The following is a 14,171-nucleotide window of genomic DNA, read 5'->3' on the forward strand; positions in this document are numbered from 1 at the left end:
CAAACAGAAAACCAAGAACCAAAATTCCATTACAATAAAGCTAACTGGGACCAATTCCAAGATATCTGTAACGAAGCTAACTTAAACGAAATAGAAAATAAGGATCCAGAAACCTATTGTAAAAACCTAACAGACTATATAATAAACGCAGCCAAAACCTCCATCCCCTTCAAAACATCTAAAACAGGCAAACCGACGGTACCATGGTGGAATGAGGAAATAGAACAGACTTCAATACAGCAAAACGCGACTACAAATATTTAAACATAGCCCACGAACTAAACCACCAGGTTAAAAAACTAGTCCAGATAGCCAAAAGTAGAGACTGGAAAAAAGTCTGCGAAGGTATAAATAACCGTACAGATGCCAAAACGGTCTGGCGCAAAATCCACGCCATTAGAGGCTTAAAACGACATAAAAAAACACCCAGCATTAACAACTCAACCAACCCCGCCCAAAAAGCAAATAATCTCGCCAACCACTTTTCGGCCGTTAGCAGTAACACCAACTTCAGCCAAAAATTCCAAGACAAACTTAAAACAGAAAACAAACCCACAAAAGAACCAAACTATATTCTTGAAATAAATCAACCCTACACAATGGAGGAGCTCCTCTACGTAATCCAAAACAGGAAAAAGGGCACAGCCCCAGGATTAGACCTAACCTCTTACCAAATAATTAAAAACTCCCCCTAAAACTACTCCAGGCACTACTCAAACTATACAATCTCATCTACCTAAACGGACAGGTTCCTACTCCCTGGAAACAGGCCCTAGTCATACCAATCCCTAAACCTAATAAACCAGCTAATCAAGCTAACTCATATAGACCAATATCCCTAACTTCAAACTTATGTAAAGTAATGGAATTAATGGCTAAAAATAGATTACAACATTACCTAACCCAAAATAACATCATAAACCCAGATCAAAGCGGTTTCACTCCTGGCCGCTCAACCCTAGATAACCTCGCCCGACTAGAACAAGATATTAAGACAGGACAACTCAATAAACAATATACCACAGGCATCTTCTTAGACTTCTCTAAAGCTTTCGACATGGTATGGCACGATGGGCTAATACAAAAACTTAAAAAAATAGGACTCAAAGGTCAGATAATAAACTACATCCAGGACTTCCTAAACAATCGTAAAATAACCGTGGGTATAGACCAAACTCTATCGGACCAATGTCCCCTAGAAAATGGCACTCCCCAGGGCAGTATCCTCAGCCCCACCCTCTTCAATATAATGATAAACGATCTATTCGAGGGCCTATCCCTTAAAGTAAACACATCAAAATTCGCGGATGATGGAGCCATCTGGATCCGCACTATAAAGCATGAAAATTGCCAAAAATTTACTCCAAAAATCTCTTAATAAAATACAACAATGGGCTGACAAATGGGGCTTCTCCCTTAACTCAGAAAAAACAACCGGAATAGTATTCAAACATAAAAACATGAAACCCGCCTCCCCAATCCTCCAGCTAAACAATCAAACAATCAAATTTCAAAAACAAACCAAATTCTTAGGACCAAAGAATAACAAACTACCTAAATGAACACCAAATTAAAAATCTCAAACAAAACTGCAAACAAGCAAATATCTTCACCCCTAAACTTAAAATACCCAAAATAGACACAACACTAGCTAGCCAAATAAATAAACAAACCGACCCAAACATAGCTAAAACTACCACACTAGCATACATACACGAAAATTGGCCAAATTGGTGTCACATTTACACGGACGGATCCTCAGATCCGACCTCCAAACACACGGGTTTCGGAGTCCATACCACACAACCAACTAAAACCACACAATCCTTTCGACTCCCAAACAACCAATCAATATTCACGGCAGAACTAATGGGCATGGCCTCAGCCCTCCATAATCAAGCATCCAAAAACCACAAAAAAAATCCTAATACTTACCGACTCCCTAAGTGGACTGCAAGCCCTCCAAAATAAAAATACCAAAAACCGACCTAAATTAATAAACCAAATACTTAAAAGCTCCAACGACCTAACTAAGGCAGGCAAACAAATAACCTTCTTGTGGATACCCGCCCACGTAGGAATATACGGTAATGAAAACGCCGATAAAGCAGCTAAACTATCCCTCAAAATCCCAGAAATAAGCTTAAACTTACCCATCTCAAAATCAGAAATTAAAATTGTAAACAAGCAGAAAATCACAAAAAATGGCATAACCTATATCTAAACTCAAAAAGCCAAGTCAAAAAAGTGCTCAGCAAACCACTAACCAAACCAAAAATTCTCCATCCATCGAAAAAAATCGACAGAGTAATCACAAAACTCCAAACAGGACACACCAACCTAAATAACCCCCTAAAAAAATAAAAAAACACACTACAGGTAACTGCCCACACTGCAAACAACTAGAAACCCCAGAACACGCACTCATCCACTGCACACACTACCTCACACATCGAACCGCATTACAAACCACCCTCAATCTAAACAAGGCTCTCACTCTAGAAGCAATACTAAACCCACAAAATAAACGGAACTAATAAAACGCATCTAAAAACATAATAACCTACCAAATCAAAATCACATAAACAAACAAACATCCACCATACCCAGCTCCCTTAGTGTTCCTCCCCAACCCCATCGGCATCTATTCCAAATCTCAAAATTCCCAAATTATATATAAGCAGCCCCTAAAGCCCCCTTTTAGGGTAGCACAGACCACCTTCGCCCCTTTCGGAAACACATTAAATGGCCTGGCCGGGCCCGTGTGCGAAATACGCATCAGTCGGAAAGCGCACGTTAAATCTCCAAAGTAAGTAAGTAAGTAAGACACGAGGCAGGAGACGGACGTGCATCAACTATACGTTTAACTGCAACAGACTCATCAATTTAATTAAACATCTTGAGGATTTCTTTTACAAACTGTGCTAGTTTTCTTTGTTCTAATACACTTTCAGTATTTAGTAGCATATCAAGTGTAATCGTACTAGGTCTTGTTAAGTACTTCTTTTGAATATATTGCTTACGCAAGTTATGCAGAAAAGGACAAATTAGTAGATAGTGATATTCGTCAGCTAAGTCATGTTTATTACAGTGACTACAAATTCTGTCTTCTCGTGGTATATTTTCCCATCGCCCCTTTTCTATTGGTAATCTATGGTTTGTGGATCTTATTTTAGTAATCGGGATACTGAGTCTTAAGGGTAGCGACAGCAGATAATTTTCTAACTGGATTTTATGTTTAAATATTCGGTAAAATACTGCCTTGGGGGAGTTGTTTATCCAACTTGTCCAAGTCTGACTGAACTGATCAAAGATACGTTGTTTAATAACACATTTTAATACGTTTATATTTGGCATGAATTGTTGGGTCCATATAAAACTAAGGCCTAATCCATCAAATAGTCCTTTAACATATTCGAGCCAGCTGTATTTATGGTTACCAGAGTCTGCAAATAATATATTATACATAACAGCACACAATTTCGTTGGATTGTTATAAATTATCTTAGACCAGTAAGTCAAAATTCTTTGTTTAATTAAATCCGTAATAGGGGTTCTTCCAAGCTCTCCATATAAAAAATAGTGGGGTGTGCTTTTTTTTACCCTTAGTATATATTTTAAGAAGTCCGTGTGAACCTTTTCTATCATATCTAGTTTACCAAATCCCCAAATTTCGGAACCATATGTTAATATAGGCACGATTGTTTAATCAAATGATAATAGCTGGCAGTCTATTGGTAAGTCAAGGTTACGTATTCTAATATATAGTAAATGCATAGCTTTTCTAGCTTGAGCCACTAACGACATCTTGGCTGCTAGGAAGTTTCCAGTTCGTTTAAAAACCAGACCCAAGTACTTATATTGATCTACTACTTCAACAACATTATCGCCTATCTTAAACACATCATTGTTTTTTTCTTGATCCAAATACAACCACCTTAGTTTTATCAATATTAATATTCAACTTCCACTGTTTACAATATTCATAAAAAACATTCATGTTATTTTGAAGGTCATAGGCGTTATCTGCAAGTATAATAGTATCATCTGCGTATAGCAAAACAATAATGTTTTTACAGATTCTATCTACTTCAACTTCCGATATAACATCAATACCTTTACACATTTTCTGTTGTAGATATTCTTCAAGGTCATTTAAGTACAGGGCAAAGAGAATTGGCGATAGATTTTCCCCCTGTCTAACTCCGATATCACTAGAGAAAAACGATGAATTTTCACCATTAGCAACAATACACGACTTTATGCCTTGATACATGTTGAATATGATCTGGAAGCATTTACCTTGTACATTTGTTTTTATTAATTTTTGCCAGAGTCCAAAGCGCCAAACGTTATCGAAGGCCTTAGAGAAATCTATAAATGTACAATATAGTTTCTTTTTGTGTGCCCTAAGGTATTCAATGAGGGAGTGCAATACGAATATGTTATCAACAGTAGAATATCCGTGTCGAAATCCTCCTTGTGATTCTGATAACAAATTATTATTTTCTAGATAATTATTAATTCTTTCACTTAAAATAGAGGTAAACAATTTACCGATGCAGCTTAAAAGAGTAATAGGTCGGTAAGAGTTCGGATCTTTACGATCACCTTTTTATAAATAGGTTTGATCAATCCGAGGAGCCATTCTTCTGGTACTATGCCTGTATCAAATATAATATTAAATAATTTATGATACACTTGGATAAACAAATCAATAATATATGTCAAATATTCATTTAGGATTTCATCTCTTCCAGGCGATTTATTTGTCTTAAGATTCGAAACTGCCTTCGTAATTTCTGCTATTGTTATTTCCTGGTTAAGGATATGGTCATCGTTTCCGTCAACTGCAGTTCTATATCAGAGTCCATTTCTGGAGATGTATTAATGTTTTTAAAAAACGTAAAGAAAGAGTCAAGATCAATTTCCTCTGGTTTCGTTTTTTTCTTAAATTTATTCAGTAACTTCCAATAATCTTTAGGGGACTTTGTACGCATATTTTGCATCGTTTTTTGCATATTAAAACGGTACTGTTTGATATACTTATTCATAACCTTCTTATATTCTTTGCTGGCAATCAGTAACGATTTCCTATTTTGCTCCGACTTATGTCTACCATGCAGTCGTCTTGCCAAATGATAATTCTTTCGAGCCGTTTTACAAATTCTTCCAAACCATGGTTTATCCCCAGTTTTAGGTATATAATTATTAGGTCTGTTAACATTATCTGATATTTGTAATGATGATAAACGGAACACTTCTGCTAGTCTTACCACAATATCGTTGATGAACGTTTTGTCATAATCACGTCTATGGTTCATCTCGTATAAAATAGTGTCAACTTGGGTTACATCAATATCATTTATAAAATCTATTTTCTTCTCAGGATTCCATTTTCTTTTACTGGGCTTCCTACAAGGCATATCTTCAGTGACGGCAACGTTAAAATATATAGAGAGACCACAGTGTACATCTGAATATAAATTACAAAAGTCCATCACTTCAAAGTCAATAACAACATTAAACACATCCTTTGAACATATAAAATAATCCACTGTGCTTGCGTTTTTACAGGTAACGTTTCCAGTATGCTTATCTTGTCCAAATCGTCCATTGCAAATTAACATATTAAAACTTTTACGTAATTCAATTAATTTGTAACCAAAATTATTTGTGTGTTTATCTTCATTAGCCCGTTTAGGGCTTATGCTTCCAGTTTTGAAAACATCTAGTATACTAAGATCTCTCTCATATACACCATCAAGACCAAAATATTCGCTGAGGAAGTCATCAACTTCAACATAGTCAACAAGTTCGGCTGTTCGAGCATTAAAGTCACCAGTTAAAGTTATCAGTTCCGAACATGATCGTTGATAGACAACTTCTCTTGTCAATTACGCCCACATATCCTCTTGTGCGAATGGAGCGTTCTCGGGTGGTAGGTAGACACAGCCAAGAATTAAGTCACTGTCAGTTTTCATAAGTTCTTTTGATACACTACACCAAAATACATATTCGCAGGTGGCAGGTAATACATGTATATGTTTTCTTATTAGACCATTAATAATAAACGCAAGTCCACCAGATTTAGCTTTAGTTGACGGTTTTCTATTATTGTAATACACACTATATCCAGGTAAGTCTAGTAAGTCATAATTGTCAAATTTTGTCGCACAAACACCAATAATATGGTAACTATTGATCATTTGAACAAATTCTGGGTAATTTAATTTTGGTAACAGGCCACCAACATTTATAGCACAGTATTTCAGGGTGTCGGTTATGTCGACATTGTTATTACGTAAGTTTCCCGACTTTTCAAGGCCCGGTTGCAATTGACATCCCTATACCGGTTTCTGACTGGTCCGTGCTTCACGAGGTTGGGTGGATGGGAGCACGCGTTCATTGTTGACAAACAATCTATCACGTGCGAGATACACTCTATTGTTTTTATCTTCTTTGGCCTTACGGTAGAGAGGCATAAGCTGTCGACGAACCTCAAGTACTTCTGGTGGGTATTGGTCATTGATGCCATATGTTGTGCCTTTTAGAGCCTTTGCAGAGTCTTTAACAAGGTATTTGTCGTTGCGATACAAGAATGAGGCAATAATCGGTCGTATTTTCCCCGGTATGCCAGGTTTACCTATGCGATGCACAGTCTTAAACTGAATGTCCTTACGCACGTGTAAATGTGTTCCAATGAAAGAGGTCAATACCTGTTCTGTGTGTTCATCCTTTTCTTCTTTTATTCCAGAGAAGATCAGGTTGTCAGCCATGCTCCTGCACTTCAGTTCCGTCACTTGCTCTCGCATTTCTTCGTTCTGTTTTTGTATGAGCTTCACACTATCAGAATACAGTATATTTATGCTATCATTGTCTGTCTTGTAATTATTAACTGCCAGTTAACTTCAACTATGTCCTGCTTGATTTGTTTGTGTTCTTGTAGCATATCATCATACTTGTTGGATACAAAGGTAACAGCTTTCTCCATGTTAAGAAGCTTTTCCTCGCTAGTAGCAATTCTAGTATCCAGTGAGTTAATCGATGCATTAATGGATGATAGGCCCTTGCAAATCTCATCAAGCTTATCGGGTTTACTCACATTTTCAATTCTGGCGATCAGGTCGTTCCACATGGATGTTGTAAGTTGTATAACACTGTCCTTGTGGGGTTCACAGCTGGCGGGTGCACCAACAAGGTTCCTGATGTCATAAGGTCCGTTTGGCGTTTTAGCGGGGGTATTCGGTTCAGTGGAAGCCATGTCTATATCACTGACGCTTGTATTGTGTTCGCTTGTATCTGTAGGGCTGTCTGGGTGTTTGCCAGTACGTTGTCTTGTCGCGGTGTACTCTTGTTGATTTGATGATTTACGCTTTTTTGAGAGTTTCTTATGCTTGCGGCCACTCATTTAGATGATGCGTCAGCGACTGTAGGAGGCAAATCCGCACTGTCAACAAATGTCCCCGCCTTGCACGTGCTTCACGTATTATCAGGCGAACTTCAAAGCACGGTGTGACGATATCAAATATAAACTCAAAACCTTCACTATTTTAACGGTGGAATGTTAAAGTCTGTGAATACACACTCGCGATATCACCAATACATACTGTGTATCACTTTCTTGTTTGAGGTGGGGAGATAGGGGGTCCACGTCCAGTCACGCTTGTCCGTTTTCACCTTGGTCGTCACTTGGTCTTCAGACAGGTTAAAGCATTAAAATTCAAATAAATGTAGATATTTTCCTGCGCTAATTCTATTAGGTGTTTACCAGGAACAGTAGGTTGGTTGGTACGGCCACTTTATGTTACTAATTTGACAATATAGCCACGAGTTTGGAGTAACATGCAGAGCTCCGACCAACACGTCCACTCGCCTTGGTGTCACGTTACAGACCGCTGTCCTATAGCTGGAATATTGCTGGGTTCGGCGTTAAACAACAAACAAACAAACGGTGAAGTGATTTTAAGAGTATGTGAATAAGGCTGAAAGGATAACGTGATAATTACCGATGATAGAGTTCTCCTTGGCTTGCTATCAGGCAATGCTCTGTGCTGGCTTGGGAGGCGTTGCTCGCTTGGAGTACAAACTGCAACTGGATATGTTGAGAATGTAGAGGGAAAAGGGGTTCACATTGAGCACCTTGTTTTCTTTAAGTACAGCGATCTGAGACACTATAAAGTGATATTTAGGTAGATATAATACTAATCTATGGATGTGAATCCATTTGATGATACATCTGTGAGGTTTAAGTTGATTTTGACAGCCCGTGACAAGTCGGACCGAACACTTCTAACAGGGATTTTCTTAACGGCCCAGTTTTCTTTGAATGCGATATACTGTGACATTATAAAGTGGTATAAAGGTAGATATAACACTAGTCTATAGATGTAAATACATTTGAAGATACATCTGTGTGTTTAAAGTAGATTTTGACCGCCCGGGCCAAGTCCGTCCCAACACAAGCCAAACACATCTGATAGAGACTATGTTGAGAATGTAGAGGGAAAAGGGCTTCACTTTGAGCCCCTTGTTTTCTTTAAATGCGATGTACCGTGACATTATAAAATTGGTATACAGGTAGATTTCATAGTAATCTATAGATGTAAACACATTTGAAGATAGATTTTTTTGTGTTTATAGAAGATTTTGACAGCCCGGACATAGTCGGACCTAACACAAGCCAAACACTTCTGATAGAGACTATGTCTAGGATGTAGAGGGAAAAGGGCTTCACTTTGAGCACCTTGTTTTCTTTAAAGACGATGTACTGAGACATTATAAAGTGGTATATAGGTAGATATAATGCTAGTCTATAGATTTAAAGACATTTGATGATATATTTGTGTGTTTAAGTGCATTTTGACAGCGGGGGCCAAGTCGGACCCAACAGAAGCCAAACACCTCTGATAGAGACTGTTGAGAATGTAGAGTGAAAAAGGCTTCACTTTGAGCTGTGTTTTCTTTAACTTCTGCAATATCAGACAATAAAGTGGTATATAATTAGATATAATACTAGTCTTTAGATATAAAGAATGTTAGGAACTTTACTTACTTACTTACTTACTTTGGAGATTTAACGTGCACTTTCCGACTGATGTGTATTTCACACACGGGCCCGGCCAGGCCATTTAATGTGTTTCCGAAAGGGGCGAAAGTGGTGTGTGCAACCCAAGAGGGGGCTTTAGGGGTTGCTTATATATAATTTGGGAATTTTGAGATTTGGAATAGATGCCGATGGGGTGGGGAAGGAGAACTAAGGGAGCTGGGTATGGTGGATGTTTGTGTGTTTATGTAATTTTGATTTGGTGGATTATAGTGGTTTTAGGAACTTTAGAAGTGCTTGGACAGTTATTAACACCTGTCGTGTCAGTCCTTTGACATTCGCGAATATCCACTTCCAGAAAACATCCTGTGTTGGTTTAACACGAATTAGTAAAGGTTAATTAGGGATGCCCAACACGTTAATTAATGAAAGAAGAGTTGGCAAAACACTGTCGTTTCCTGCCCAGGACATAACACCCCTACACGCTAAGGTTGGTGAGAAGCATTCTAATCAAAGAATACACAGAGTCAAGACTTTTTTCTACGAGACGCACGGTATGTAGTCATAATCATCAGTTTATTACGTTGTTGAAGGTGCATTTTTTTTCAAACTCAATTAAATGAGCAAAACCATACGTTTGTGGACATTTGAGATCTGCCTAGATATGCGCGTTTCGTTTTATTATTCTGCAATCCATTTTTAGTATTACCCATTGGCCCGGCCCGGCCCGGCCCGGCCCGGCCCGACTTTTCTTGGCCCGACTTTTAGGCAATCCCGGGGAGGAGTACTCCAACTAGATCCCTGGGTAGAGCGTTGTTGATGTTCCTTGTAGGGTAAGTCATAGTGATAACGACTGTGTACCAACGAACAACTGTGGACGTGTACTGACGACTGACGAACGACCACCGACTGAGGCCATGACTTACTTACTTACTTACTTTGGAGATTTAACGTGCGCTTTCCGACTGATGCGTATTTCGCACACGGGCCCGGCCAGGCCATTTAATGTGTTTCCGAAAGGGGCGAAGGTGGTCTGTGCAACCCAAGAGGGGGGTTTTAGGGGTTGCTTATATAGAATTTGGGAATTTTGAGATTTGGAATAGATGCCGATGGGATTGGGGAGGAGAACTAAGGGAGCTGGGTATGGTGGATGTTTGTTTGTTTATGTGATTTTGATTTGGTGAGTTATTGTGTTTTTAAATGCGTTTTATTAGTTCCGTTTTGATTAAGAATACGCCTAAGGCCTTGAAGTTTTCTAGTTTATTTTGTGGGTTTAGTATTGCTTCTAGAGTTAGAGCCTTGTTTAGATTGAGGGTGGTTTGTAATGCGGTTCGATGTGTTAGGTAGTGTGTGCAGTGGATGAGTGCGTGTTCTGGGGTTTCTGGTTGTTTGCAGTGTGGGCAGTTACCTGTAGTGTGTTTTTTAAATTTTTTTAGGTGGTTATTTAGGTTGGTGTGTCCTGTTTGGAGTTTAGTGATTACTCTGTCGATTTTTTTGGATGGATGGAGAATTTTTGGTTTGGTTAGTGGTTTGCTGAGCACTTTTTTGATTTGGCTATTTGAGTTTAGATATAGGTTATGCCATTTTTTGGTGATTTTTTGCTTGTTTACACTTTTAATTTCTGATTTTGAGATGGGTAAGTTTAAGCTTATTTCTGGGATTTTGAGGGATAGTTTAGCTGCTTTATCGGCGTTTTCATTACCGTATATTCCTACGTGGGCGGGTATCCACAAGAAGGTTATTTGTTTGCCTGCCTTAGTTAGGTCGTTGGAGCTTTTAAGTATTTGATTTATTAATTTAGGTCGTTTTTTGGTATTTTTGTTTTGGAGGGCTTGCAGTCCACTTAGGGAGTCGGTAAGTATTAGGATTTTTTTGTGGTTTTTGGATTCTTGATTATGGAGGGCTGAGGCCATGCCCATTAGTTCTGCCGTGAATATTGATTGGTTGTTTGGGAGTCGGAAGGATTGTGTGGTTTTAGTTGGTTGTGTGGTATGGACTCCGAAACCTGTGTGTTTGGAGGTCGGATCTGAGGATCCGTCCGTGTAAATGTGACACCAATTTGGCCAATTTTCATGTATGTATGCTAGTGTGGTAGTTTTAGCTATGTTTGGGTCGGTTTGTTTATTTATTTGGCTAGCTAGTGTTGTGTCTATTTTGGGTATTTTAAGTTTAGGGGTGAAGATATTTGATTGTTTGCAGTTTTGTTTGAGATTTTTAATTTGGTGTTCATTTAGGTAGTTTGTTATTCTTTGGGATATTGGGGTAAGTAAGGGGTGTTTACGAGCTAGAGCTTGGTTTTTGGGGCTGATGTTTTGGTTTATTAAGTTTTGGATGAGAGGGTTTGATTGGGACGCGGCCCAGAAATTTAAGCTTAGCTGTTCCCTGCGTAGACTTAGTGGCATTTCTCCTGTTAAGGCCTGAAGTGAGGTGTAGGAGGTGCCATGTTGGGTGCGTGTAATTAGTTTGAGAGCCTGATATTGTATTGAGTCAAGTTTTTTAGATAGAGAGTTGTTTAGGGTGTTGTATATGGCGCAGCCGTAGTCTAGTTTTGATCTAATTAGTGATATGTAGAGAGAGAGGAGGGTATCTTTGGATGCTCCCCAGTTAGAACCAGTTAGGCATCTTAGGGTGTTTAGGTCTTTACTGCATTTAGTTGTTAGGTTTTGGATGTGAGCATCCCAGGTGAGATGTTCATCGAAAATAAGTCCTAAGAATTTGGTTTGTTTTTGAAATTTGATTGTTTGATTGTTTAGCTGGAGGATTGGGGAGGCGGGTTTCATGTTTTTATGTTTGAATACTATTCCTGTTGTTTTTTCTGAGTTAAGGGAGAAGCCCCATTTGTCAGCCCACTGTTGTATTTTATTAAGAGATTTTTGGAGTAAATTTTGGACCATGTTCATGCTTTTAGTGCGGATCCAGATGGCTCCATCATCCGCGAATTTTGATGTGTTTACTTTAGGGGATAGGCCCTCGAATAGATCGTTTATCATTATATTGAAGAGGGTGGGGCTGAGGATACTGCCCTGTGGAGTACCATTTTCTAGGGGACATTGGTCCGATAGAGTTTGGTCTATACCCACGGTTATTTTACGATTGTTTAGGAAGTCCTGGATGTAGTTTATTATCTGACCTTTGAGTCCTATTTTTTTAAGTTTTTGTATTAGCCCATCGTGCCATACCATGTCGAAAGCTTTAGAGAAGTCTAAGAAGATGCCTGTGGTATATTGTTTATTTAGCTGTCCTGTCTTAATATCTTGTTCTAGTCGGGTGAGGTTATCTAGGGTTGAGCGGCCAGGAGTGAAACCGCTTTGATCTGGGTTTATGATGTTATTTTGGGTTAAGTAATGTTGTAATCTATTTTTAGCCATTGATTCCATTACTTTACATAAGTTTGAAGTTAGGGATATTGGTCTATATGAGTTAGCTTGATTAGCTGGTTTATTAGGTTTAGGGATTGGTATGACTAGGGCCTGAGGCCATGAGGCAGAGAGCATCTATATGTACATGTAAGGACAACAACATTAATAAGATAACAAGGGGTAGAAACTAACAAGGGAAGCTAACAGGTGGTGCTGATAGGTGATTAGCAATAGACAATAGAAGCCAACACTTTACAGTAATTAGTGCTGATGGTACGGAAGCCAGTACTTCAGTTATCATAGATAAGTAATAGGCAATGGACACTGGGCAGTCGGGAGGCCGGGGGGTAATTTGCACTGAAAGGTGAAAGAAGGGACATAGCAATAGGCAAATGGAAGCCAGCTAGGTAACTAGCACCGACAAAGGTCAAAGCAATAAGTCCCAAGCACAAGGCAGATAGGTTCCCTGGTCACGGTTCATGGCTGGCTAGTGTCTCCTGACGTCAATGGTTTCTTGTAGTTTTCTTTGTCGCCAATTGTTGTTGTTGGTAGACAGGACTTTGGTGGCTTCACACATTATGTTATGGTTGGGTTATTCAGGATGTGTTCGGAAATAGCAGATTTCAGGTCGAGTTTGTTAACAGAGGTCCGATGTTCTTTGAGTCTGGACTTGAGGGATCTGAGGGTTTCTCCAATGTACTGCATGGTGGCCACAGTTGCAGGGGATCTTGTATATACATCCTCGGGGGTTGGGACTTACACTGCTTGAGCCTCTGCCATTGGCTTGTTGATGGGTCTTGATGGACTTGCCGCTAGAGATGGTGACATCTATGCTGGCTTTGTTCTTGATGAGGCGGGAAATCTGATGAGTGTCAGGGCCTTGGTAGGGCAACCTACCAAATCAAAATCACATAAACAAACAAACATCCACCATACCCAGCTCCCTTAGTTCTCTTCCCCAATCCCATCGGCATCTATTCCAAATCTCAAAATTCCCAAATTCTATATAAGCAACCCCTAAAACCCCCCTCTTGGGTTGCACAGACCACTTTCGCCCCTTTCGGAAACACATTAAATGGCCTGGCCGGGCCCGTGTGCGAAATACGCATCAGTCGGAAAGCGCACGTTAAATCTCCAAAGTAAGTAAGGTAGGGTATGATGATTCTGATGGGCGATGGAGCTGGTTTGGGCCGGGGATCGGAGTTTCTGAGGGCCTTGCGGATGCTTTTGGAGACTAGGTGGGCAGATAGCTGATGAGGGAGGTGAAGGTTTCCTTGAGATGGTCCAGTTCACTGCTGAGGGCATCTGGGTGCCAAATGGAATTGGCACGTCGGGTGAGGGTGGCGATGATGGCTTGTTTTATCTGGGGATGGTGGCAGGAGTTGTATTGGATGTACTGGTCTGTGTGTGTGGGCTTGTGGTACACTGATGTTCATAGTCCATCATCTGTGGTTTGGAGGGACCCATCTAGGAAGGAAGGTGTTGTCCTTACATGTCCTCACATGTACATGCTCTCTGGCTCATGGCATTCATTCACCTGATGAAGGAGTAAGCATATACTCCGAAACGTTGTGTTCCTCATAATTAAGAAGTTGACATCCATATATTCCCTTCCTATATATTAATCATTTAGTATGATTTGAAGATATGAAGATAAGTATTCCACTGTGACAAACGGGTTGATTTTCAGTTTATGCTCCCAATTGTAAGTGGGGTCGGCATTCGGTTTTTGCACGATACAAGTTCATGATTAAGACCACACACCA

Source organism: Haliotis rufescens, unplaced genomic scaffold, assembly GCF_023055435.1.
Source record: "Haliotis rufescens isolate VD_foot unplaced genomic scaffold, xgHalRufe1.0.p SCAF_5, whole genome shotgun sequence".
NCBI lineage: Eukaryota > Metazoa > Mollusca > Gastropoda > Lepetellida > Haliotidae > Haliotis > Haliotis rufescens.